The sequence below is a fragment of the Solanum lycopersicum genome, chromosome 7 (assembly GCF_036512215.1).
Source record: "Solanum lycopersicum chromosome 7, SLM_r2.1".
Taxonomy (NCBI): Eukaryota; Viridiplantae; Streptophyta; class Magnoliopsida; order Solanales; family Solanaceae; genus Solanum; species Solanum lycopersicum.
The window spans coordinates 21,555,111-21,581,111 of NC_090806.1; the positions used below are offsets into that span (position 1 = coordinate 21,555,111).

The 26,001-nt window shown below is 37.6% G+C and overlaps 3 long non-coding RNA genes across 3 annotated transcripts; 1 reads left to right on the plus strand and 2 right to left on the minus strand.

Moving 5' to 3' along the window:
* Positions 1 to 12,931: 12,931 nt before the first annotated feature.
* On the minus strand, positions 12,932 to 19,925 carry LOC104648221 (uncharacterized). Its single transcript, XR_742305.4, has 2 exons — positions 19,786 to 19,925; positions 12,932 to 13,566 (listed from the first exon to the last, which is right to left on the minus strand). It is a non-coding gene; the product is annotated as an uncharacterized lncRNA (long non-coding RNA).
* On the plus strand, positions 19,808 to 23,714 carry LOC112941814 (uncharacterized). The gene is made up of 2 exons (XR_003247429.2): positions 19,808 to 19,948; positions 23,339 to 23,714. It is a non-coding gene; the product is annotated as an uncharacterized lncRNA (long non-coding RNA).
* LOC101253392 (uncharacterized) lies at positions 21,975 to 22,657 on the minus strand. The gene is made up of 2 exons (XR_003247430.2): positions 22,472 to 22,657; positions 21,975 to 22,234 (listed from the first exon to the last, which is right to left on the minus strand). It is a non-coding gene; the product is annotated as an uncharacterized lncRNA (long non-coding RNA).
* Positions 23,715 to 26,001: the final 2,287 nt, after the last annotated feature.

Sequence of the window (26,001 nt, forward strand, 5' to 3'; positions counted from 1 at the left end):
GAAAGAAAAAGCATTGGAGAAGTAGTTGCTTCACTTTCGTTCTTAGGTAGAGGTAGGTTATGATTTATTTCTATGTGATAGATAAACTCTAAATAGTGGATAGATATGTATTGAGTGATATTGTAAGGTCTCCTATGTACTTCATTGTGTGGTTATAGGTTTTGATTGTGTGGTTTGTGGTTGGCCTAAAATTATGAGACTGTTGAATTTCTTATCTAGAACCCTCTCTACTAAAATGACGCCTTCAATAAAGAAGGCTTTATGAAATGAAATAATGAGATAATTGGATCGGAGTGTCACGTTCCGACACGGTATTATTGGATCGGAGTGTCACGTTCCGACACGGTATTATAGGATTGAAGTGTCACGTTCCGACATGATATGTGGGATCGGAGTGTCACGTTTCGACACAACAACATTTTGTGAAAGGAATCTTGAAGTAACTTAATATACTTAATCTCAAAGAACCTATTTTTCAAATGAGTATGGTGTGGAGGCATGAGTCCTAATATGGGTGCTTGATGTTGTGATTGATGGTATACCTATTATGTTGTTGTTGTCAATGGTCCATTTTTTGTTACTTGCAACCTGTTAAGTATTGTAGTTGATTTTATATTATTATTCAATATATATTGGTTTCTATTTTGAGTTGGCTGATGATACCTACTTAGTACGTGTTCCTTGTACTGACCCCTACATGTATTTTCTTCTCAGTTCTTTTGTGGAGTGCAGTGATACGCTCAAACTTACTTGTCAAATGAGAAGTAAAGCGGTCGCGTCAAGTAAATAACCCAACTAGTGAGGTTGGGATCGTTCACACAAGGGAAATAGTCTAGACTTAACTTCAACTTGTTATTACTATTGTTCGGTTGATGACTTCCTTAGAAAGTAAAAGCATAAAAAAGGGGGGTTTGTATTTCCTAATGAGTAAAAAAACTAACGAACTTTACAGAGACACTTAACAGCTTTTAATTTTGGATTTTAATCAATTAATCAAAGTAACTAGGGTTTACGTGTTCCCCACAGGTTCATAACTTGATAATTCTACCTATAACAATTCTTTCCTAGTATCTTGCATGCAAAGTGATAAGTTATGTATTTCTAAATCCTTGGTCCGACATCTAGAAAATCTCACTCCGCACCTTGGTCCGGCTGCGTGTGTTGCTTTCCTAACCCTTATCTTTACCTCATATTAAGCATCGTATTCAATATTTGACTAAGTTATTACCTCGTACCAATCAATACTAGCCTATTAGATAGTATACACTAAATATATGTTAATAATTCTTTTCCTATTATCTACCTCCTTGGTCCGGCAAGTAGCATTAAGGCGAGTTCTAACGTTGATCATCCGTTAAAAAGACTTCTAAGCGAAAGAATTATTAATACATGCAAGACACTATTCTAGAATTGTTATTTTAGCTAGGGTTTATCTCATTATTTGCCTATGGTTCCCACAACCCTAGTTATGGAGTTTAGTTCCTCATAGCCATAAACACAATATTCAAATATGTTAAACAAGAATTCATGTACTTACTTCAATGAGAAACTATAAAGTCTGAAAATTAGCTTGATTAATCACCAAAAATCACTTGTAAGAATCTCTCAAAATCAAACACTAATAAACAAAGTCTAATAATATGATTTCTAATCTAGCAGAGTCTAACCTCAAAAATGAGGTTTTTCGAACTATTTATAAAAAATTAAAACCTAATTAAACAAGGATTCTAATTACTGGAAATCTGCCAAAATGCGACTGGTTCGACGGACCACGCGATGGACCGTCATGGTCACAACGGACCGTCGTGGACTCCGTCATCCCATACTTGGTGCAATTTCTTATGCTGCTTTCTTCATTCCCCTCGACGGCAAGTGTGACGGACCGTACTGGGATCACTTCTCTGATCTTCATGACGAACCTGCAGGACGGACCGTCATAGCCATGACGGACCGTCACAAGCTTCGTAATCCCACACTTGGTCAGACTTCCCCATCTTCCTTCAGTAGCTTCTCTACGCTGCCATCTACGGACCGTCACAGGCACGACAGACCGTCATAAGCTCCGTAGGTGGTCTCTTCTGCATTTTTCGCTCAAAATCTCCGCATTCAGCTTTGGACAGATTTCCTGTAAAACAAAGAGAAACTTATATCAAAATTAGCACAAAAAAGGCTTTCGGACACACTAAACTTAAGAAAAAAGTATTAATTATACCGTGAAACCACGTTATATCAACACCCTCAACTTAAATTTGTTGTTTGTCCTCAAGCGACGCACTATGACTCACTAAACAATCTTTGTACAATAGTATTCATGTTTTATCCTTTGCAATCATTTGGCTATCAATACCAATTAATCTCATCAAATCTATGCATGCTATCACTATTAGGCTTGAATTTTGTGGGATTCGAACATGACATAGACTCACCATGCACTAACACCTATCCTCTTCAATTTCTAACCGAGGTGCTAACAATTCCGGTATTGCAACTAGTGTCCTCACTTTAGAACAAAGTCACACTCATTCATACCTATTGCCATAAGCTTGCCATTATTTTCACTGCCTTAAGTTCGCTATACAACCCTTAGGATCACGATAGGACTTTTTTAGCTTGTAACGTAGGCTCAGAGTCAGGTAGGGTATATTTAAGTCTACTTTAGTGACTTTTTGCCCTCCTTGACATATCGGCTAAGCCTTCCACTTTCTATCACTTTATCTCGCCCAGTTTCTCCTATTCTTTCACCTTGCTGTTTCCCTTCTTTCTTCATTTGTGTAAGTAACTCTTTTCTTTTCTTGTTTGTAATTCTAGAATATTTCTCTTTTTCTTTCCTTTTCTTTCAACGAGTTCTTGAGTCACTTTACTTTTGTTCTATCTCTCTCTTTGTTCTTTCAACCCCACTTTCCAGAGCATTCCTCAAAACAGCCACCCTCAACTCATGGCTTTGCCATGAGTCAAGGTACACAATACCAAAAGTCGGGTCAGGGCCATAACGAAGGTTTTTAATGCATTAGCCACCCTCAACTTATGCTTTTGGCATAAGCTGAGGTGCACATGTCCAAGGAGGGACCAGGGCCAACATATTGTTCCCAGAAAAGATTAGTTGGGGTGAAAAAGAAAGGTCTAATTTTAAGCTCAAATTATTTGGATCAAAGAAGGATAACTTTCATTTGGGTTCTTTTATCTAGGATAGAAATGGGCAATATTGAATAAGGGTCTATGATCCTTTCCTAATTGTCTGTTACAGCTTACTTTTAGCAGGACTAACAAGGCAAGTTCTAGCTCAGTACCAGTAGTGGACTATTCAACTTTCCTCACACTCACTTGACATCTCATCACTATACCAAATTATTAGACACCTAGTTTGACTTGAAGATTTAGGGTAATGCAAATGGTGTAACTCTATTTCATGTTTAGAGCCACACAATTATCAGTTACTACGCCTAGTCATGCAACATTTTCCAGTTTTATCGGGATATCATTTTAGCCATCCTGCTTCAGAGTTAAACTATGTACAAAAGATATAACGTGCCGGTTCAACAGAAAAAGTAAGCAGTCTTTTGGGGAAAAAGAACACAGGCAAGAAAACCCCAAAAGAGGATAGTGAGTTGGGCTACTCAAACTTCACCCTAACACTCACTTTCCATTTACCCCACCCTCAACAAAAAAAGCATGCAATTGTCCCCAATGCATAAAAAAATCTAAAGATTAGAGGGGTAGGTGAAGCAAACCTGTGGCGCATAGCGCCGTCGATCAGCAAGCTGGTGGGTCCGGTTTCCTAGAACCCACATCCTCTGTAATCTGGACACCCTCAGTGGTGTCCTCAGCAATCTGGACACCCTCAGTGATGTCCTCAGCAACAACCGCACCATCAGTAGTGCCTCCTGTTGTCTCTACAGTGCGGGAGCTAGACGCCCCAGCCGCTATCTGCGATGCTCTGATTTGGTGTGCCTCCGCCTCAGCAAGTGAGGCTCTCCTCGCGGCCTCCATCTCTCGGCGCTCCTTCTTCCTTGCTCGCGCCTCATCCTCTGATCGACCCCTACGCCTCTTGGCACTCTCTCGAGGGGAAGGTGGGGGAATTTCTGAAGTAGCAAACAAGGCCGCCAATACAGTGTCCTCAACAGGCTCGACAGGCTCCGGCACTCTCACCTCTAGGATTGTGTCGATGTCTGCACGAAAACTGTTGACTGCAGCCTGAAGATTCGACACATCTACCGGAGGGGCTGGGCGGGCTAACACTCCCAACTCAAATGCATCTAGGCGCTGGTGAACCTCAGCAATCTTCCGCTGCATCTTCCTCTCCATACGCGCTTCAGACTCAGTAATAGACTTCTGCATCCACGGCTGGATATGATGCAGAAGGGTGGCCATTTGTGCCTCCAGTTTTTGGACCCTAGCAAGCGGGGCCGGTAACGGTAGAGGAGCTGTGCGAGAGGAGCTCGGAGCTGGGCTACTACCCGGGATAGACTCGACCGGGGTAGTGTCAGTGGACGTTGTGTAGCGGTGCGGGCCTGGGCCACCGTATCCGCAAGATCATCAGCAAGTGGTGGCATCTCTGGACGGGGCCCTTGACGTGAGGCCAACTCATTGGCCTCGTCTCTGATGAGGCCGACGTCAACGGTGCCCTGCGGAGTCTTCAACTAATCTATGTGCCATATGGGCACACCTACGGTCCTGCAAAGGGCAAAAATCATACACGGGAAGGGGTAGGTAGTAGTGACCTTGAATGCCCTCTCGTGCATGACTGCCTGGAGAAGCCATGCGAAGTCGACCTTGAATCCGGATATCATCGCCGCTATCAACACTGCTCGATCCCAAGTGACGATGTTATCAGCAGCAGTGGGGGAAAGGCAGTGACGGACGAGCAGCCACAAGAACTTCGCGACGAACGTGAGGTTGGCCTTCTTGATGGCCCCCTTCGGCTTAGTGACCCAATCTGCACCCTCTCCGTCGACTGATAGGTGCAGGGCCATCCACCTCTTTGTGGTCTCTCTCAGTGCCTGCTCGCGCAAGAACTGGCCATCTTTCACTATCTGCCAGCGGTAGTCAAACTCGGCAGTGTGGGGAGTCCGTGTAGCATCTGCACTCTAGCCGTATAGGAACCGGCGGATAGCTGGCAGGGAAATGTCGACCTGCACACCCCGGACTCGAACCTGCTCCAGTGGGACTGTTTAGCGGGAGCAGCCCGCCTATCGATCTGTGATCGGAGAGTCGCTACGTAGGATGCGTAGAACTCTCAGACTACCTCCTCACTGTATCGTCCCAACGGACGGGCTGTCCACTCTAAGCGATGCCTGGTGAATAGGTTGTGGATCTCCGGCATCGATGGGAGACTCCCTGTAAGTACCCGCCGCTCCAAGGTGAGTGTCCGAGTCATTACTCCTTTATCAGTCAAGAAGTTGGCGCCGGAGTAAACTTGAAACTGGCCTTCGACGCACCACCAGTTTGGCTGGTCAGAGGCTGGGGTGGGGACCTGGGCTGGTGCGCCGGATGTAGAGTCTAAACTGTCAGCCTCATCAGACGAGGCCGACGCTGCAGCAGTGGCGGGTGTGGGAACCTCAACAGAGCCTGAAGCTTCCTCGGACCAGGATACTCCTAAGGAGCCAGACGCTCCTTCCTCATTTGTGGCTGACCCAGAGGGTGTGCCGATCAGTGTGCGCTCCTCATCAGACGGGAGGCAGTGACTACGCCGGACGCCACCGTCTTGGGTGTGGCTTTGGGGGCACGTGCAGCACGGGAAGGTGCGGAAGTGCCTGGGGGCACATATTCAGGGTCCCGCTCATCATCAGAGCCGATGATCAAGCATGCAGATGGGGCAACAGACTTGGATCGCCCGCGTGCGTAGGCTCGGTCTTGCTTGGGTGCCATAGTAGATAGTACCTGCAAAGGATCATTATTAGTACGAGTAGTGTCAAACATGACAGGCAAGCCCATACAACATAAAACATTTAAAATAGTGAGTTAGAGATAGTGAAACTGTATCACACGACGGGCTAGATGACGGCTCGTCGAGGATATGACAGACCGTCATGAGGTCCGTCGTGTTGTACTTAGTCTATGTATATAGAAAGAACCCTAAAGGAGGGGTCTCTGACCATTATGACGGTCAAGCAGGACGGACCGTCGTAAGAGTCCGTCGTAGGACACTTAGAGAATGTTGGGGGACCCTTATCAGAGGGGTCTCTGACCATCATGACGATCGTGCAGGATGGACCGTCGTCGGTATGATGGTCCATCGTAAAAGTCTGTCATAGGACACTTAGAGAATGTTGGGAGACCCTTATCAGAGGGGTCTCTGACCATCATGACGATCGTGCAGGATGAACCGTCGTCGGTACGATGGTCTGTCGTAAGAGTCTATCGTAGGACACTTAGAAAATGTTGGGAGACCCTTATCAGAGGGGTCTCTGACCATGATGACGGTCGTGTAGGACGGACCGTCGTGGGTATGACGGTCCGTCGTAGGACACTTAGAAAATTTTGAGAGACCCTTAGAAACAGGGTCTCTGACAACCAGGGTTCTGCAGGACGGACCGTCGTGAAGACGACGGTCCGTCACAGGCGTCGTTGGGCAGGGGTGCTAGGGCTTGTGCAACGGACCCTACGCCGTCGTGTGTGCGACGGTCCGTCATCGGGGTCTCGTTTTGAGTAGCAGTGTTAGAACTGGGGGTACCCTACGCATCCCCGATGAACCCACATGGTCTTGTAGTGTTGTGGACCTATATGTGTCTATCCCAACGACCTAGGAAACTACCAAAGAAAAATCACCTATGCCTAGGGTTATCAACATGGCACATACGAACATTTTGAGCCTAGGTTTAGACATAATCATCTAGAGGAATCAGTATACGACTAAGAACTAAGGTAATACTAACCACAAAACCAAAATGCAAGCTAAATAAGTATAAATGTAGAGACACATACCTTGGAAATGGAGAAGAAAACAAACGGAGAATGATTCAGTTGGCAAGGTAGACACCTACAGCAGCAGCACCGAGCAGTGGATGATAAGTATAAGGCTTAGGAGGATTTTGGGAGCAATGATCAGTGAGGGGAAGTGTGGAAGTTGAAAAGAGAGGGGAGATGAGGGGAATAAGGAAGTAATGGGGTGAAATATGGAGGGGGGAGTATAAACGGTCAGATTTTGAAAAGGGTCCAGCCGGGTCGGGTCGGGTAGAATTCATTAATCACGCAACAGTTCCCCGACGACGGTCCGTCGCATTTGTGACGAGCCATCGTAGGTTCCGTCGTGTGTGCCCTAATATTCAAAATCACAGAAATACGTACCTGGTGTGATGGATGCATATGACGGTCCGTTGCATACGCAACGGTCCATCGTTGTATCCGTCAGTGGCTACTGCGGAGTAGTTTTCTGCAGAATTTCCTGGTGATGTGCCTGCAAATTTAAAACCCATTAATAGAAAAAATGCTACCATTATTAAAAAGACGATAAGTATTGGGTAGCCTCCCAGCAAGCGCCTGATTTAATGTCGCGGCACGACTGGGGCCACTTGATTACTCAGACTTCATCAAGATGGTATGCCTCGATCACTTCATTCGCTGATTCAGCATGCCCGAGATAGATTTTTATGCGCTGTCCATTCACCTTGAACCGCACACCCTCCTTAGTTTCCAATTCAACTTCTCCATGAGGGAATAGTTGGGTAACCGTGTAAGGATCAGTCCATTTGGACTTGAGTTTGCCTGGAAACAAGCGCAATCTGGAATTGAATAGAAGCACTAAATCCCCGACCATAACCTCTCGTTTTTCAATTTTGTTGTCATGATACTTCTTCATCCTTTCTTTATATAGGGCTGAGCTTTCATAGGCTTTCAAACGAAATTCATCAAGTTCATTCAACCCATTTAACTGTTGCTCTACAGCTTCGCTCCAATCCATTTTTAACTTCTTCATAGCCCACATGTCTTTATGCTCTAACTCAACCAGAAGATGACAAGCTTTCCCATATACAAGTTGGTATGGAGACATACCTATGGGAGTCTTATAAGCTGTCTGGTAGGCCCAAAGAGCATCATCAAGCCTCCTTGACCAATCCGTTCTACTAGCATTCACTGTTTTGGACAATATCTGTTTGATCTCCTGAGTTGATACTTCAACTTGCCCACTAGTTTGAGGGTGGTAAGGAGTGGCCACATTATGGCGAACACCGTATTTCTCCAATAACCCCTTGAACAATCTGTTGCAGAAGTGGGAGCCCCCATCACTAATAATGGCCCTTGGAGTGCCAAAACGGGAGAATATATTCTTTTTCAAGAATGCAGTGACACTCTTCCCTTCATTGTTTGCGAGGGCTATGGCTTCGACCCATTTAGATACATAATCAACTGCTACAAGAATGTACTTCATCCCATGAGAACTCACGAAAGGGCCCATAAAGTCAATACCCCACACGTCAAATAACTCAATCACAAGAATGGATTTAGAGGGAGCTCTTGCTTTCTTGAAATACCACCATCTCGTTGACATTTGTCACATGCTTTAGCAAACCCATGAGCATCTTGATGAAGATTTGGCCAATAGTAACCACATTGAAATATCTTGTGAGCGGTTCGGATACCACTGTGATGTCCGCCAACAGGTGAAGAATGGCATGCCTCCAACACACTCAACATTTCACATTCTGGCACACAACGCCGAATAAGCCCGTCGGCACAACTCCTATACAAATATGATTCATCCCAAAAGAACTTCTTCACATCGTACATGAACTTTTTCCTTTGATGAAAGAACAAGTCTGATGGAACAATATCACTAGCCAGATAGTTCGCAAAATCTGCGAACCATGGAATCAAGTCTTGTGAAGCAGCCAATACATGTTCATCGGGGAAAGTATCATTAATGTCAGTCTTATCCCCTAATTCTCTCATAGCTTCATCCTCTAGACGAGACAAATGATCAGCAACTTGATTTTCAGTCCCTTTTCTATCCAGCACTTCAAAGTCAAATTCTTGCAACAGTAATACCCAACGAATCAGCCTTGGTTTCGCATCCTTTTTTGCCATAAAATATCTCAATGCTGAATGATCAGTATGCACTATAACTCTAGTACCTAGCAAATAGGAGCGAAATTTCTCAAAAGCAAAGACTACTGCGAGGATTTCTTGCTCAGTCACTGTGTAGTTCTTCTGGGCTTCATTTAGGGCTTTACTAGCATAGTAAATTGGGTGAAGGATTTTGTTTCTTCTCTGTCCTAATACTACACCACGAGCCACCCCACTGGCATCGCACATTACCTCAAATGGACTGTTCCAATCCGGAGAAATAATGATAGGCGCAGACACTAACTTCTCTTTTAACTCACCGAATGCTTTAAGACAGGATTAATCAAAACAAAATTTACATTCTTTCTCCAGCAATTTGCACAATAGGTGTGCAATCTTTGAAAAGTCTTTGATGAATCTCCGATAAAAACCTGCATCCCAAAGAAAGCTTCTCACACCTTTCACGGAGATCGGCGGGGGAAGTCTCTCTATTACCTCAACTTTAGCTCGATCAACCTCTATGCCTTTTTCTGAAATGCGATGACCCAACACAATACCCTCTTTCACCATGAAATGACACTTTTCCCAGTTTTGTACCAAATTGCAGTCTTCACATCTCTTAAGAACCTCAGATAAATTGGTCAAGCACCACTCGAATGAATCACCAACCACAGAAAAATCATCCATAAAAACCTCTATAGTATCCTCCACCATGTCAGAAAATATTGACATCATACATCTCTGAAAGGTTGCGGGTGCATTGCACAACCCAAACGGCATTCTTTTGAACGCAAAAGTCACATATGGACAAGTGAAAGTGGTTTTCTCTTGATTTTCTGGTGCAATAGAAATCTTATTATACCCCGAATACCCATCAAGAAAACAATACCACCCTTTTCCGGCAAGTCTATCCAACATCTGATCCATGAAGGGCATAGGAAAATGGTCTTCTTCAGTCCATGAGTTCAGTTTACGGTAATCCATACACACCCTCCATCCAGTAACTGGTCTCATTGGAACAAGTTCATTCTTTTTGTTGGAGACCACAGTCATTCCCCCTTTCTTAGATACACACTGAACCGGGCATACCCAACTACTATCGGCGATTAGATAGATTACTCCAGCATCCAACCACTTGATAATTTCCTTCTTCACAACCTCTTGCATAGGAGGATTCAAGCATCTCTGGTGCTCAATACTCGGCTTATGATCAGGCATGAGTTAGATTTTATGAGAGCAAATACCAGGAGGGATCCAAATAATGTCCGCAATGGTCCACCCAATAGCTCTTTTGAACCTTTTTAGTACCTTCACCAAACTCTAAATTAGCATCAACATTTACCACTTTATCATTGTCTATTGTCACCTCATTCTCATTAGATGGCATAGGTGGGTCAATGGTTTGCTTGCCACCGCGAGTAGTAATTGCCATACAATGTCCATCATTTTTCGAATTTTGGACAGTGTTGCTAGGAAGAGTGCCCGGTTGCTGTGTGTTCACAGTTGCAGATAATTGGGCCAATTGTAACTCAAGTTGCTTAATCGATATTGCATGTGTATCAACTTTTTGCCCAATACCCGCTAAATCATTCCTCAACTCTTTATTGTGCTCATCACTAGCATCGAACCTCCTCATCATTTTATGCAACATATCCTCAACTCGCGACATACTACCTCCACCATCCCTAGGAGTAACTTCACGATTTTGAGGAGGAACATAGGGTCCATTCCTGTCGTTTTTATTACCATAGTTACCCCTGTTGAAGTTGTTGCCGCGATTGTAGTTTCCATCTCGGACATAATGACCCTCACGATTGCAGTTACCATAGTTCCGACCTTGGTTCCCTTGACCTTGGCGCCAATTCTTCTGATTAGAGCCTTGGGCACTTGGTCGGAAACCCCCCATCTGTTCATTTACTGCATAGGAATCCTCCTCATAATAACACTCATCGATTGGAGGTGGTGGTTTAGCCAAGTAGTTGACTGCATTAATCTTTTCTGCACCCCTAGTGACATGTTTTAGTACCAACCCAAGCTCAGTTCTCATCTGAGCCATATCTTCACGAATATCATCTGTGGCTGGGTTGTGAGTGGACTGCACTGCGACGGTGTTTCTCCCTGTATCGAACTTCCTAGTACTCCAAGCTTTGTTGTTACAAAAGATTTTCTCTAATTTCTCAGCGATCTCAGCATAAAGGCATTCTCCATAAGATCCACCTGCTATAGTGTCCAACACCGCTTTATTGTTAGCATCCTGTCCCCGATAGAAGTATTCGTTCAGTGACTCATCATCAATACGGTGATTTGGAACACTTCTCAAGAATGAGGTGAATCTATCCCAAGAACTACTAACTGACTCTCCTGGTAGTGCCACAAAGTTATTCACCCTATCTTTGTGGTTTAATTTCTTGGAGACCGGATAGCAGCGTGCTAAGAAGACATCCCGTAGTTGGTTCCAAGTGAAGATGGAGTTGTATGGGAGATCAGTAAACCACATAGCAGCCTCTCTTGTCAGTGAGAGAGGAAACACTCTAAGACCTATTACATCTAGATCCAAATCAGGCCTCCCCACACAACTTTTACACACTGCCCTTACCTTAGCTTTATGGGCATGTGGATCCTCAGAAGGTAGCCCTTAAAACAAACCTATGGCAGTGAGAATTTGCATCAAGCTACTAGTCACCACAAAAGTGTGGCCTGTGGGTAGAGGGGGCAAGACAAGTGGCCCATCCGAGTCTGCGATGTTATCATACCCTCTGTAGTATGCTTGGGGCCATGGAACGGGATTTTGTCCCCTCTGTTGATGTTCACCCGGAGCGTCGGGTAACATCTGACCATGAACATCCACTGGATTTGGGATGTTCTGGTTTGGATCCTCATCATTTATTCCCAAGTTTCGATTCATATTGCACAGTATACGCTCTAGCTCGTGGTCGTAGGGAAACAAGGGTTCTCTTCAACTCCGTGTATTTGGCATACAAGGAGGATAGTTCTGAAAGGAAATCAAAAACAATAAAACAAAGTAAAATAAAGAAAATATCAACTAAACTTTAGTAATAAGTTCAAGTTAATCTAAAAGCTAAATTCCCTGGCAGCGGCGCCAAAATTTGATACGCTCAAACTTACTTCTCAAATGAGAAGTAAAGCGGTCGCGTCAAGTAAATAACCCAACTAGTGAGGTTGGGATCATTCCCACGAGGAAAATAGTCTAGACTTAACTTCAACTTGTTATTACTATTGTTCGGTTGATGACTTCCTTAGAAAGTAAAAGCATAAAAAAGGGGGGTTTGTATTTCCTAATAAGTAAAAATAACTAACGAACTTGACAGAGACACTTAACAACTTTTAATTTTGGGTTTTAATCAATTAATCAAAGTAACTAGGGTTTACGTGTTCCCCACAGGTTCATAACTTGATAATTCTATCTATAACAATTCTTTCCTAGTATCTTGCATGCAAAGTGATAAGTTATGTATTTCTAAGTCCTTGGTCCGGCATCTAGAAAATCTCACTCCGCACCTTGGTCCGGCTGCGTGTGTTGCTTTCCTAACCCTTATCTTTACCTCATATTAAGCATCGTATTCGATATTTGACTAAGTTATTACCTCGTACCAATCAATACTAGCCTATTAGATAGTATACACTAAATATATGTTAATAATTCTTTTCTTATTATCTACCTCCTTGGTCCAGCAAGTAGCATTAAGGCGAGTTTTAACGTTGATCATCCGTTAAAAAGACTTCTAAGTGAAAGAATTATTAATACATGCAAGACACTATTCTAGAATTGTTATTTTAGCTAGGGTTTATCTCATTATTTGCCTATGGTTCCCACAACCCTAGTTATGGAGTTTAGTTCCTCATACCCATAAACACAATATTCAAATATGTTAAACAAGAATTCATGTACTTACTTCAATGAGAAACTATAAAGTCCGAAAATTTGCTTGATTAATCACCAAAAATTACTTGTAAGAATCTCTCAAAATCAAACACTAATAAACAAAGTCTAATAATATGATTTCTAATCTAGCAGAGTCTAACCTCAAAAACGAGGTTTTTCAAACTATTTATAAAAAAAATAAAAACCTAATTAAACAAGGATTCTAATTACTGGAAATCTGCCAAAACGCAGCTAGGTCGACGGACCACGCGACGGACCGTCGTGGACTCCGTCGTCCCATACTTGGTGCAATTTCTTATGCTGCTTTTTTCATTCCCCTCGACGGCAAGTGTGACGGACCATCATAGGCACAACGGTCCGTCGAGGGTCTCGTTTCAAAATACTTCAACTCTTGGAATCTGGGTACTGGGATCACTTCTCTGATCTTCATGATGAACCTGCAGGACGGACCGTCATAGCCATGACGGACCGTCACAAGCTTCGTAATCCCACACTTGGTCAGACTTCCCCATCTTCCTTCAGCAGCTTCTCTACGCTGCCACCTACGGACCGTCACAGGCACGACGGACCGTCACAGGCACGACGGACCGTCATAAGCTCCTTAGGTGGTCTCTTCTGCATTTTTCGCTCAAAATCTCCACATTCAGCTTTGAACAGATTTCCTGCAAAACAAAGAGAAACTTATATCAAAATTAGCACAAAAAAGGCTTTCGGACACACTAAACTTAAGAAAAAAATATTAATTATACCGTGAAACCACGGTATATCATGCAGCAAGTGTACCACCAACTTCGACTCTCTCTCAAATCTAGCCAGTCTCCAGCACATCAGAGTTCAGGGTGAGCTATTATTTCTAGCTCGTGTTGGATTCTCTCATTCACGTCTTGATGCCTTTGAATTTCAGACATGGACCATCTTTTTGCTTATTTTGGTTTACTTAAACATTCTTAGACTTGGTAATTTGAAAATAGATGTTCTTGTCATGATGACTATCAGATTTTGGGATGATAAGTATTAAACTTTCGAAATTTATTTAAATTGGTTGCTTAATAAGTTTTGGAGCTTCTGCATTATTTATAGTTGAACTACTGGGATATGTTGGGGTTTAGATGTGTTAGTTCGCCCACCTAAGGAGGTAAGTCTGGGTTCCACTCACGACTCATTTTGGGTCGTGACATATGCATATCAAGCTATCAAGAAATACACCTTGTATGCAAGTCAATTTAACATTAAAAGAGTATATGCCTTTCCTCTAAAGCTCTCATGAAATGGTTTGGGCCTAACCAAGTAAATCTATCATCAAGGCACTCCATGCATGCTACTTCAAGGTACTCTTAGGAGAGCTTCATTATTTAATCCCAAGCTATCATGAAAACCACCATCCCAAACCTACCATGATCAAACATCCTAGCAATACATGACCAAGCTAAACATGAGAGAGCTTACTTCCTTCATCCCAAGCTATCATGATATTCATCACCTCAAGTTATCATGAGACCAACCATCTCAATCTAATACACCTTCGTCTTATCTTACCAAGTCAAATCAACAAGAAGAGGCTTTCAATACAACTTCAAGCTATTCTAGTTCATAATAGCTTGATTCTTTTTAGGTTATTAGGTCAACATAGAATCTATATATGTGAGAGAACTTGATTCCCATTGCTTGTTCATGTCTAAGTGTAAACGAGAAAGAAAACGTCATCACAATCCTTTCAGAATGACGTTATCCCCAAAGCCCTAGCATCAATGGCATACAATCCCTAAAAGTCGATTACTTCCCTCAACTCATCATGATCTATGTTCAATTTCAAGTTAATATAATTTGATAGTAAGAAGGTAAATCTAGGCATTCATGATCACATAGGTTATATTCTAACTTTACGAGTCAATATCATCGTAGATCATATAGGCCTAGTTAAAGTCATATCTAGGTGATTCAATCATGGTCAATTAGCATATAATACAATTGCATTAAGAAGATCAACCTAGAACCTTCATCTTGCCTACAATATCCATAATCACCTTCAACATTAATTACTACAATTCACCATTAAAACATCACATAATCATCATTTGAACATAGTGTAATGTTACCCACTAGATTGGGATTACTATCAAGCCTTACCCACAATGCAATCACAACCCTCTCTAGGTTGGGATCTTTTGGATTCACAATTGAGGAAAAATTGGGGGACTTCATGGATGTAAAAAACCATGAGTGAGTAAGCTTTTCATACGTTAGTTAAGAGCCTTGAACCCTTGGTGAAATTCGTCCTAAGAGCATCCCCCAATTTCTCTTATTGTTTAAATACTCATAAAATACCTAAAACTACCTAAAATAATCATCCATGCATTTATTTGGACGTGGGATGAATTTCCCATTCACCACTTCAGTTGGCAATGTGTTGCAGGAACATTGTAGGTGCAAACGATGCCTGCAGTCGACGGACCGTCGATTGAATGATGGTGCAATCCTGTAGGTCTGTCCATGATGACATAGACCATGAATTTTGGAGTCTTATATAACACACCTAAGTGTGGGGATATTTACCCCATTTACGGGGCGTAGAACTATGAACGGGACATCGAGACAGACGTCAATTGACACTGCAAATTACAATGCACTTTCTACTTTTGGGTCCTCTTCAAGGACGCTTAGGGTGGTCCTTGGGGAGTCTTTTCCAGATGATCCTACCCCAAATACATCTGTCTATATGTTATGAATTTTTTCTATAAATTTGATCCCCAAACACTACTCAAAACCTCATGAAATACTAAGGCACGCCAGCAAGTCTCAAGGCTAAATTTTGAACGTCTTGTTCGTTTTTGGATGTTTCAATTCCAAACCCTTCCAAAATCCATATACTTCCTATTAAAACTATAATTAGTCGTTTAATAACTTATAAGATCATGACACACATGTTAGGCTATATCTTGACATAATTCGTTTTGGGGTCGTTAGGAAGCGTGATTTATGTTCTCACTCTAAGTGGTGTAGTGGGTTTGAGGAGTTTAGACCCAGTGTGCTCGAATCATACGAGACCTTCAGTGATTCTGGTACGGTTGTTAGTGAGTGCTGCTTATTGAGGACCTTCTAAGTTTAAAAGCACAGGTAATTTGATGTTTGCTTTTAAATTGTGAATGTCTCAATTCAGTTCCTATGTTTTGATCATGTTGATATTAGTTGGGTTTACCCGTAAATGAGGGACAGTATGTTGAATAATAGGATTTATAGTTGAGGGTGATATTGGGGTTGACCAAGGGTCTATGAGGAATCCAAATATCCTTATCCCTTTCTATATATGCCTATTCAACTCTTAAACAAAGATCTCCTTTTTGGTTTGCTTCATGTTTTTAAGCCATGTATGATTATGAGTTTTCATGGTCTCCTTATGTTATGCATGATCTAGTTGGATTCTTGTTTGAATGAGAAAAAAATGAGTTTTCATGAATTGTGTTACTCATGTTGATATGCATTTAGTTTGAATTCTCTATATGCTTCATCAGGTGAATTGTTGAACCTGTCCAAATGTTCTTTTGACAGAGTTGCATTATTTCCTAATGATGCTATAATGAGCATGATGTAATTTGGAAAAAGAAGTTTCTCCAATGAAATGAGAAATGTACAGTATAGCAAGTTCTGAAGGATTGACAATTGTTTGTTAGGTTTAGCAAGTAAAAATTTTTGTTGAAGCCTGTTGCATTTATTGGAAAAAATTTTGTAGGTGAATTTATTCAAATTTATCCTAATAAGATTGTACCAGATAAGAACTGGCCTAGAACTCTTTCTCCCTCAAATATTTGGAGTTTCTTAAGTTCGGCATGTTGTTATAGAAGGTTTGTAGAAGGATTTTCCTATATTGCTTCACCTTTTATTACTTTGAATCCATAAAGGTGAAATTTCAAAGGTCTGGGGATTTTGAAAAGATTTTTCAAGACCTGAAGACTTGACCCACAACATCATCAATTTTGACTTTCCTAGAAGGTTTTGATGAATTTATGGTGTATTGTGATGCTTCCATAATCGGTCTTACTCGTGTTTTTATCAAACATGATAAGGTAATGGTATACACGTAAAGACAACTTAAATTTCATTTAAAAAATACCCGACCCATGATTTGAAGTTGGCAGCGGTGAATATTACTTTGAATATTTAGAGAGACTACCTCTGTTGGTGTTCATGTAGATGTGTTCATCAATCATAAGCGTTTACAATATCTATTTTAAAAAGTATTTTAATATTCTCTTAAGAAGGTGATTTGAGTTATTGAAGTGTTATGATATGAGTTTTATTTACCATCTAGGTAAGACAAATGTGGTTGTTGATACTCTTAACTGATTATCTATGTGTAGCATTTCTCATATTAATGATGATAAAAGGAGTTTGTTCATTTTTTATGTGCAAAGAATAGCTCGTTTTGTGTTCATTTTGACTAATTTTGAATATAGTAGTTTCATTGTTCAAAATGGTTTGGAATTGTCTCTTGTGTATAATGTTTAGGCAAAGCAAGGTAATGATCTTACTTTAGTGGAGCTGGAAAAAGAGGTGCTTGAAAAAAACCATTTAGATTTTCTCCCAAGGGAGGATGATGTGTTTCGTTACCAAGGTCTTTTGTGTTTTTCAGATGTTGAGGAGTTGATGCAACAGATTTTATCCGAAGCTCATAATTCTCAATTTTCTATTCACCTAGGAGTTACCACGATTTATCATGTCTAATGAAAGTTTATTAGTAAAACGAATTGAACAAGGATATTGCATAATATATGGCTAAGTATTTGAATTGCCAATAAGTGAAGGTTGAGCATAAAAAGCCAAGAGATAAGAATTGAGATATTAGCATCGTTGCTTGAAAATGAGAATATTTCAATATGGATTTCATTAGAGTTTTATCCCTCACCCGATAGCATTCCATTTTGGTTGTTATGGATCAATTGATGAAGTTCACACATTTCATTTCCGTGAAGACTTCTTATTCAGCAAAGGAATATGCTTACATTTATATTCGAGATATAGTCAAGATGCATGGTATGCCCATATCCATCATATCAAACCGAGGTACACAAGTTAAGCTTGGCATGATTTTCCATTTGAAGAACGATGGTCCGGCCGAGCGTACTATTTACACTTCATAAGATATGTTGAGCGCTTGTTTGATTTAATTTTAAGATAATTACGATGATCATTTGTCTTTGGTTGAGTTTGCTTCTAATAACAGTTTACACTTCATTATTCAGATAATTCTATTATAGGCTCTAAATAGTAGAAAGTGTAGGTCTCTTATCGGATGGTGTGAAATTAGTGAGGTTGCTTTGATTGGGTCTGAGTTAGTTTATGAGGATGTGGAGAATGTTTGTCTTATTAGAGATAGATTGAGGACGACTCAAAGTCGACAAATTTCCTTTGCTGATATGAGAAGAAGAGTTCTTGAATTTGTCGTTGATGATTAAGTTTACTTGTAAATTTCCACTTATGAATGGTATGATGATGTTTGGAAAGAAAGGAAGATTAGTTCCATTGAGTTTACTTGAAAGTTTCAACTTATGAATGGTATGATGATGTTTGGAAAGAAAGGAAGCTTAGTTCCCATTATTTAGGTCAATGTCAGATTTTGAGGTATTTCGCCTGTGTGGTGTATGAGTTGGATTTTCTTTGAGATTTGTCATCGATCCATCCGGTATTTCATGTTCCCTTGTTGAAAAGTGTATTGGTAATCCTACTTCAATTGTTTTTTTAGACAATGTTGATGTGAAAGAAAGTCTTTCTTATAACGAAGTTCTATTTGAGATTCTAGACCATCAAGTCTTGAAGTTGAGAAATAAAGAGGTTGCTTTCGTGAATTTTTTTTGGAGGAATCAATTAGTTAAGAGTTTACATGGAAGGCCGAAGCTGTATGATGTCCAAGTACCTACATTTCTTTTTCCTCTGCTTCAATTTCAACTTGAGGTATTAGCTTGTATCATGTACTCTTTCAACATGTGTTTCACGTATTCTCATGTTTCTATATACATGCATATTTCATAAAAAGTCGCTCAATTAAAAGTAGAAAGCCTCTCACCTTTGTTTTAAAACACAAGTCACTCAACTATAAATTTTACGTCAAAAGGCACTCAACTGCATATTTTTCACTTAGTCACTTAATTATAGATATTTTACTTAAAAATCACTTGATTAATTTAAATAACTTTTTCATTACGTGTATTAAAATAAAAATTTGTTCTAAGCTAAAATTTTAAGAAATAAAAAAATACTCATTTAAACAATTTCGGTATCATGCTAAGATAAATGTACATCGCATAAATATTTTAGTTAGTAAAATTTAATTTAGTTTTACAAAAATTTATATTATTTATAACTATTTAACTGGAAGCATTGCAGAATATTATGCAATATCAGCTTTGACATCATAATATATCTTATATAGAATATAAGTTATAGAAAGAAATACGACTTCATGATTTTTTCTGTTCACTCCGTTAGTTTACCGTTAATTTATTTCTATACTATAACTGGTAAACTGGAAACATATCCGAATATTATGACAATATTAGGTTGACATTATAAAATCATAAAATGACTTCTATGATTTTAGTTTAATGTCAGAGGTAAATATATATTTCACTTATATAATCTTAGTGGGTTGAATAAATAAGATGATTTAAACAGATATTTTGTTTCTTAAATATTTAACCTAAAACAAAACAAAAAAAATATTTCAAACAATTGGGTGACTTTGTAAATGAAATATTTATAATTGAGTGACTTTCTAAGATAAAGGACTCTTATTTGAATGACTTTGTAAGATAAAAATCCTTAGTTGAGTAATCATTTTGAAATATTATCTTGACTTCTCTTATGGGGATAAAATATCAAAGACCAACCTCCATTTATGAACTGCTCTCGATTTGAAGTGGGCGGTGAAAGGGCCTGAATTTCGATCATCCCAAAACCTTCTGCATAAAATATTCATTTCATATAACATGCATACCCATCTCAGGTGGCAAATAGTCTAGAGTGCCGCACATAGTCCGCCTTCAATTAAAGGTATGCACTGACCACCCAAAGTATGCCATTGTTGGGGGTGCGGAATTTATCATACATTCATCGTAAATTATTATATATATATATATATATATATATATATATATATATATATATATATATATATATATATATATATTGTAGAGTAAAATAAATTTTATTATAAATTTCATCTGATAATTATTTTAATTTAATTATTTCTTCAAGATTATTTATTATATATTCTATATATGAAATATCTTGGGTTCTTTGATACATATATAAATTCTTTTGTATTAAGTAATTTAATAACCTTATTTTTTTCATGGTTTCTATCAAATATTTTAAATATTCATAGTTCATTTTAATCTGAATCTATTTCTAAATCATATATATCTATTCTTTCTATATCTAATTCTTGTAAATCTATTTCATACCACTTTTGATTTAATATATCTTCTAAATCATACTCAAATATTTTTTTCCCATATAACTCTTTTTATGTCATCAATTTCTATATCTTTAAGTATATATAAAATCAAAGTTTTATGGCTTTTTATTTCATCATACATTGTAATCTTATTTATTTATGCAGGTTTGTTTTCAATTATTCCTTCCTATCATATCATAATTCAATTAAATTCATATTAGTTTATTATAAACTAGAGTATCGTTATCATGTTTTCCGGTCACTACTAGAATCGTACTTTAGCGGATAATTACTGTTTATCAGCGCCTCAACCTTGTGTACTCCCCTAACGGCATCCCTCGCCTACCGGTTTTCACTGTGGGATGGCATAATCTAGCAGTTTTCTCCCTGTTTCCCGTTTACTAGCAAACTAGAATTCAAGATTCAAATATTTCTAGTATATAATAACTAACATAAATTTAATTAATCATATATATGATATTCAGGAATATATGAAATTAGTTCTGCATATCTATTAAACAATATATCTTTGCCTCTTGACTTGTCATGCTATCTAAAATATCTGATTTGATTTCCGATATCTCCATATATTTAGCTTAGTTTATATCTTTGGTTGAGAGAGTTTTTTGTATTTTGAGAGAGTTTATTAACTTAAACTTTTGTTTGGCATTTCCTGCCTTTCATTTACAATTTGGCAATCTATATATACTAAATTCTAAGCCTGCACATAAGTGTGCCTACTGTATACTTTACTACCACTACTATTTACTTTATGACTTAAAATAAAAACTTTACAAATAGATGCTATACATTGGCTAATAAAAAGTAAAATCTTATCTACAAAGGAATCTTATCTTGAAAAATCTTATCTTTGCTTTTACATTTCAACAATTCTTATCTCTTTGTCGGCCATCTTCTTTATGTCTTTTTCTTCTTTTGTCTTATCATCATAGCTTTTTTTATCTTATCTTGCTTATCTCTTCCGTTTTTACTCCAAATCAACATCTGGTATAACATTATCTTCTCCATTACATTTGGAACATCTGTGATCTGAATATTTGTGTCCGATAAGTTTACAATATCTGATTAATAAATCTTCTATAAATTCTTTCTTTAATGCTCTTGTTGTAGGTTGTTCCTCTGGCTTTAATAATGATAAAATCCATCGCTGGACTTCATCCATATCTGTTCTTCTTAATTCTCTTGAGTTTGAATATATCATAACTTGGTCTCTTGCATAGTAACTCCAAATAGCATTGCCGTTTAAATAATTGTTAGCTAGTTCTTGTATAATTGTTGATATACCAATTATTCTTTTATTTGCATAAAAGTTTGGTATTTCTATATTTGGTATTTTAGCCTGTTTTTCTATATCTTCTGGTATTATCATATCCTTGGTCAAACCTATCTTTATAACTTGAATTGATGACTTGATTTCTTCATATAATATCTCAGCTAGCGTCAGTGTTGTGGACGGCGAGAGGCGACAAAAGGCGACAAGGGCCTGTCTCGCCACGCGGCGAGGCGCTTGCCTTTTTGAATAAAGGCGTCAATTATTACCAAAAATTAAAAATATTTAATTGCATATTTTATCCAAAGTCTTAATAGCAATAACACATATTAGCAAATATTCAATTCAAAAATCAATAGTAGATACTAAAATGTATAAAACTTTAAAGACCAAACAATTCAAAATACAATAAACCAAAACTTTAAAAGTCTATTCTTCTTAAAAATTATCCAAATCTTGAAGATCAAAATCCTCTGCTCCAAAAGTTACAATTGACCGAATCTTTCGTCGCTCCTTGTGTGCCATAATTCCATTCAATGTCCCTCTTTTTGCTAGCATCCGCCATTGATTATTAAATTCAATTAATTCGCTGTTTAGAAATATTGGAATAAATAATTAGGAAAAGAATTTTTAAAAAAATTACACTTTACTGTTACACAAAGCAGTAAGTAGTAAGCACTTAGTGCCTGACTGCTGCTTACCCTTAGTCCCTTAATGCCTCAGCCTTACAAGTTACAAGTTACAAAAAAACAGTAACTGAAAAAAAATGAAGAAGAAGAACAGAAAAAAATTGTTGAAGAAGAAGAGAGAAATCAGAAAACAGAACCTGAAAACAGAGAGTGAGAGTCGCGAGGGTTGGACGTCGGAGGGAACTAGAGTCGCGAGGGTCGGTCGGCGAGGGAGAAGGAGAAGCAAAAGGCGATAGCGAGGGAGAAGAGACGCGATGGAGGAGAAGAGAAGAGTCAATCGATCGATCGAGAGAGAGTCATGATGTGGATTTCAGAAAATTTTCAAAAGAAAAAAAAAACCCTAATTTTGACTAATATTATTAAGTCAAAATTTTTTAATTAAAAAGGTGGCGCCTTTTCTCTCGCCATTTCAGTACCACAACTCGCTTATTTACCCTCGCCTCGCCTTGCCAGAGAATGGCGAGGAACCCTCGCCTCGCCACGTCTCTCGCCTTTGGCGAGGAGGCGAGCGCCTTTCGTAACCCTGGCTGGCGTTGTATAAAACTTAATATAAAATAAATTTCCTTTGGTAACTCTTTTGTATATGACGAACGCTTTGTATAATTCTGGTATTCCACTTATTTCTTCTCCATCATATGTGTATACGGTACTTAGTAATCCATAATTGTAACATGTTTTAACTAAGTTTGAACTAGTTTTAGGTTGTGCAATCAATCTATTATATCCTTGTGATTTTTGGGTTATATAATCCTCATTTGGGTTTTTGGTTTGTGTGGATCTGGGGTTTAAATTTAAAAATGTTTGGATCTTATATATGTTTTCAATATACGATTGTGTGATGTAATTGTATCTCTTTTTATCACCTTGTATAATAACTGCGTATGTAGAGGTTTGTGGTTCTGTGGGTATTTGTTTTTGTGTATTTTGGGTAAATGGTTGTATAAATAATTGGTTTAAATTTTTATTTCGTGGTTTTTCACTAACATTTCTGTTTGTACTTGCAGCTGTATTTAAACAAACATTATGGGTTTTAGGGAGTTTCCCATCGTCTCCTTTTATCTATGGAATTTTACCGTCTTCCGATCGACGTAGATCCGCATTTTTATAGTCATACTGCTGACTTATATTAGCTTTAGACTTCAGGTTATCTTCATTAGTCTTTAGCTTTTGTATCTCATTGTCCATACTGTCCACTTTAGTACAAAGTGTAGTAATGGCTTTGAGTAGTTCTTCAATTGTATCTTCTTTTTTGTTCTCAGTCTGAGTAGTTTTGTCTTGATAAGTAGTCTGCAACACCATTCTTATTAGTCTTTATTACTTCAATTGTAAATGTAAAGTTTAATATATTCAATATCAATGTTCTAATTTCTTTCATTGTTACTGAATCTTGTATTTTTCTGGTTAACCACCATTTTACTTGTGTATTATCTATTCTTACAATAAATTTGTTATATACAATATATGGTTCAAATGCTGATAAATTTATATAGTGAAAATAATTTTTTCCTATTTATTTCCCATTTTATTTCCGTATTTGTATATGTGCCTGAATAATATCTACAGTGATATTCTATATTATTATTATTATTATATTTATATTTTAATACTCCTCCATAACTTTTCTCACTTGCATCAGTTTCTACAATATAAACAAATTTTTTATATTCATCCGGAAAATATAATTTTGGTAATGTTTTACATAATAATTTTATATTTTGTATTTGTGTCTGATCTCTATTATCAAAATGATATTCTACATCTTTCTTTAGTTTTTGTTGTAATGGTTTTAAATTTTCTGCTAATTTTGGTATATATTCTCTTACTTGGTTAACTAATCCTAAAAAGGATTGTAATTTCTTTTTTGTATCTTATTGTTCATTCGAGGTTATTATTTTTTGTACTATATGCTTTTGCATTTTTATTCCATTTTTATCTATTTGTATTCCTAGGAATTCTATTTGTTTTTTCATTATTTCTGCTTTCTTTTTACTTAAACTTATTCCTGAGTGTTATATTCTACGTATAAATTTTTCTAATAATCTTATGTGTTCATCTTGTGTTTTAGAATATAATAATATATCATCAATATATACTATGCAATTTTCTAGTTGTTTAAAATAGTTATCCATAAAATGTTGGAATCTACCTGGTGCATTTTTATATCCAAATGGTAAAACATTTCATTCATAAAATCCTTGTGGTACTGTGAATGCTGTAAGTTTTTTAGATTCTTTTTCTAATTTCAAATGATAAAATCCTGATTTACAATCAAATTTACTAAAGTAATTACATCCTTCTATTTGTCTTATCTTTAATATTTTATTTGGTATTGGATAATTTTATGTTTTAGTTTTTGCATTTAAATTTCTATAATCGATTACCATTCTACTTTTTTCTCTTTTTTGTTCACTACATTTGTTAACAATAAATGCCGGACTTGTATGTTTACTATTACTTTCTTGTATATATCCCTTTTTTAGTAATTCACTTATATGTTTTTTAAATTCATTTAAATCATTAAAATTATATTTTAATGGTTTTTGTGTTATTATACTATTTTCATCAATCAGTTCAATTTAACTTCTGTTTTCTGTTTTTTCCATCCTTGTAAAGGATCTTCGTCATTCAATAATTCTAATTTTTTCTTGGATTATTTTTACTTTATCTAAGGAAAATATAATTAATTCTATTCTAGGGTATTCTTCTATTATATTTTCTAATTTTTGTGTAATTTTTTCACCGCCTTTAATCCATTCTGTTGTTTTTCTTCTTTTGTTACCTACTCTTCTTGCTCCTATCTTTTGTTTACATGGTGTTGTGAACCACCAGTGTGTTTTTTGTTATTATATGTGGATATAATTTTTCTAAAAATGGCATTCCTAATAACATATCCTTTGTTGTTAGTTCAAAATTATATATTTCGTATACAGTTAATATTTTATCCCATATTTGTATTTTTATATTTTTTGCCTTATATTGATCATACTTCCTTTATTATTAAATCCTGTACTACTATTGGTGTTTTTAACTTTTCCCTTTTTTTCTTCTGGTAAACAATTGTATTTACATATATTAGCCTCTACTCCAAAAAATCTATCATTGGTGTATAATATCTGTTATAATATCCTTCTATTATTATCTTCGCGAGTATATGTAATTTCATATATTTTTAATATTAAAATCCTTTTTATTATGACTTTTCTATTTTGATAATTTGTCGTTAGTTGTTTATCTTCTATATTATATGGTTTTACTTGTTCTAGCCATTTTATTTCCAATGTTATATTTTTTCATTTCCTTGATATATTTTAAATTTTATTATCATTGGTATACCTCCAACTATTATTTCTTGTTCCGTTGTCTCTTCAATATTTATTAATACTTTTGGTAACTCTGGACATGAGTGTTCCGTAGTTATTATTTTATCTTCCATTACTAACTCTCTTGTAATATAGCTTTCTTCTTGTCCTGTATTTATTAGTATTAAATATTTTCTTTGTTCCATTATTCCTGTTATATAATAATGGTGTGCTTTTGTTTCTTCTTCTATTAATTTTTGTGAAATTATATTTATTCTTTTGGAACTATTTGAAGTACTCATTTTTGATGATGTTTGTGGTATATCATTATTATTTATTCTTTTTGATGTGCTTAGTCTTTCTTGTAC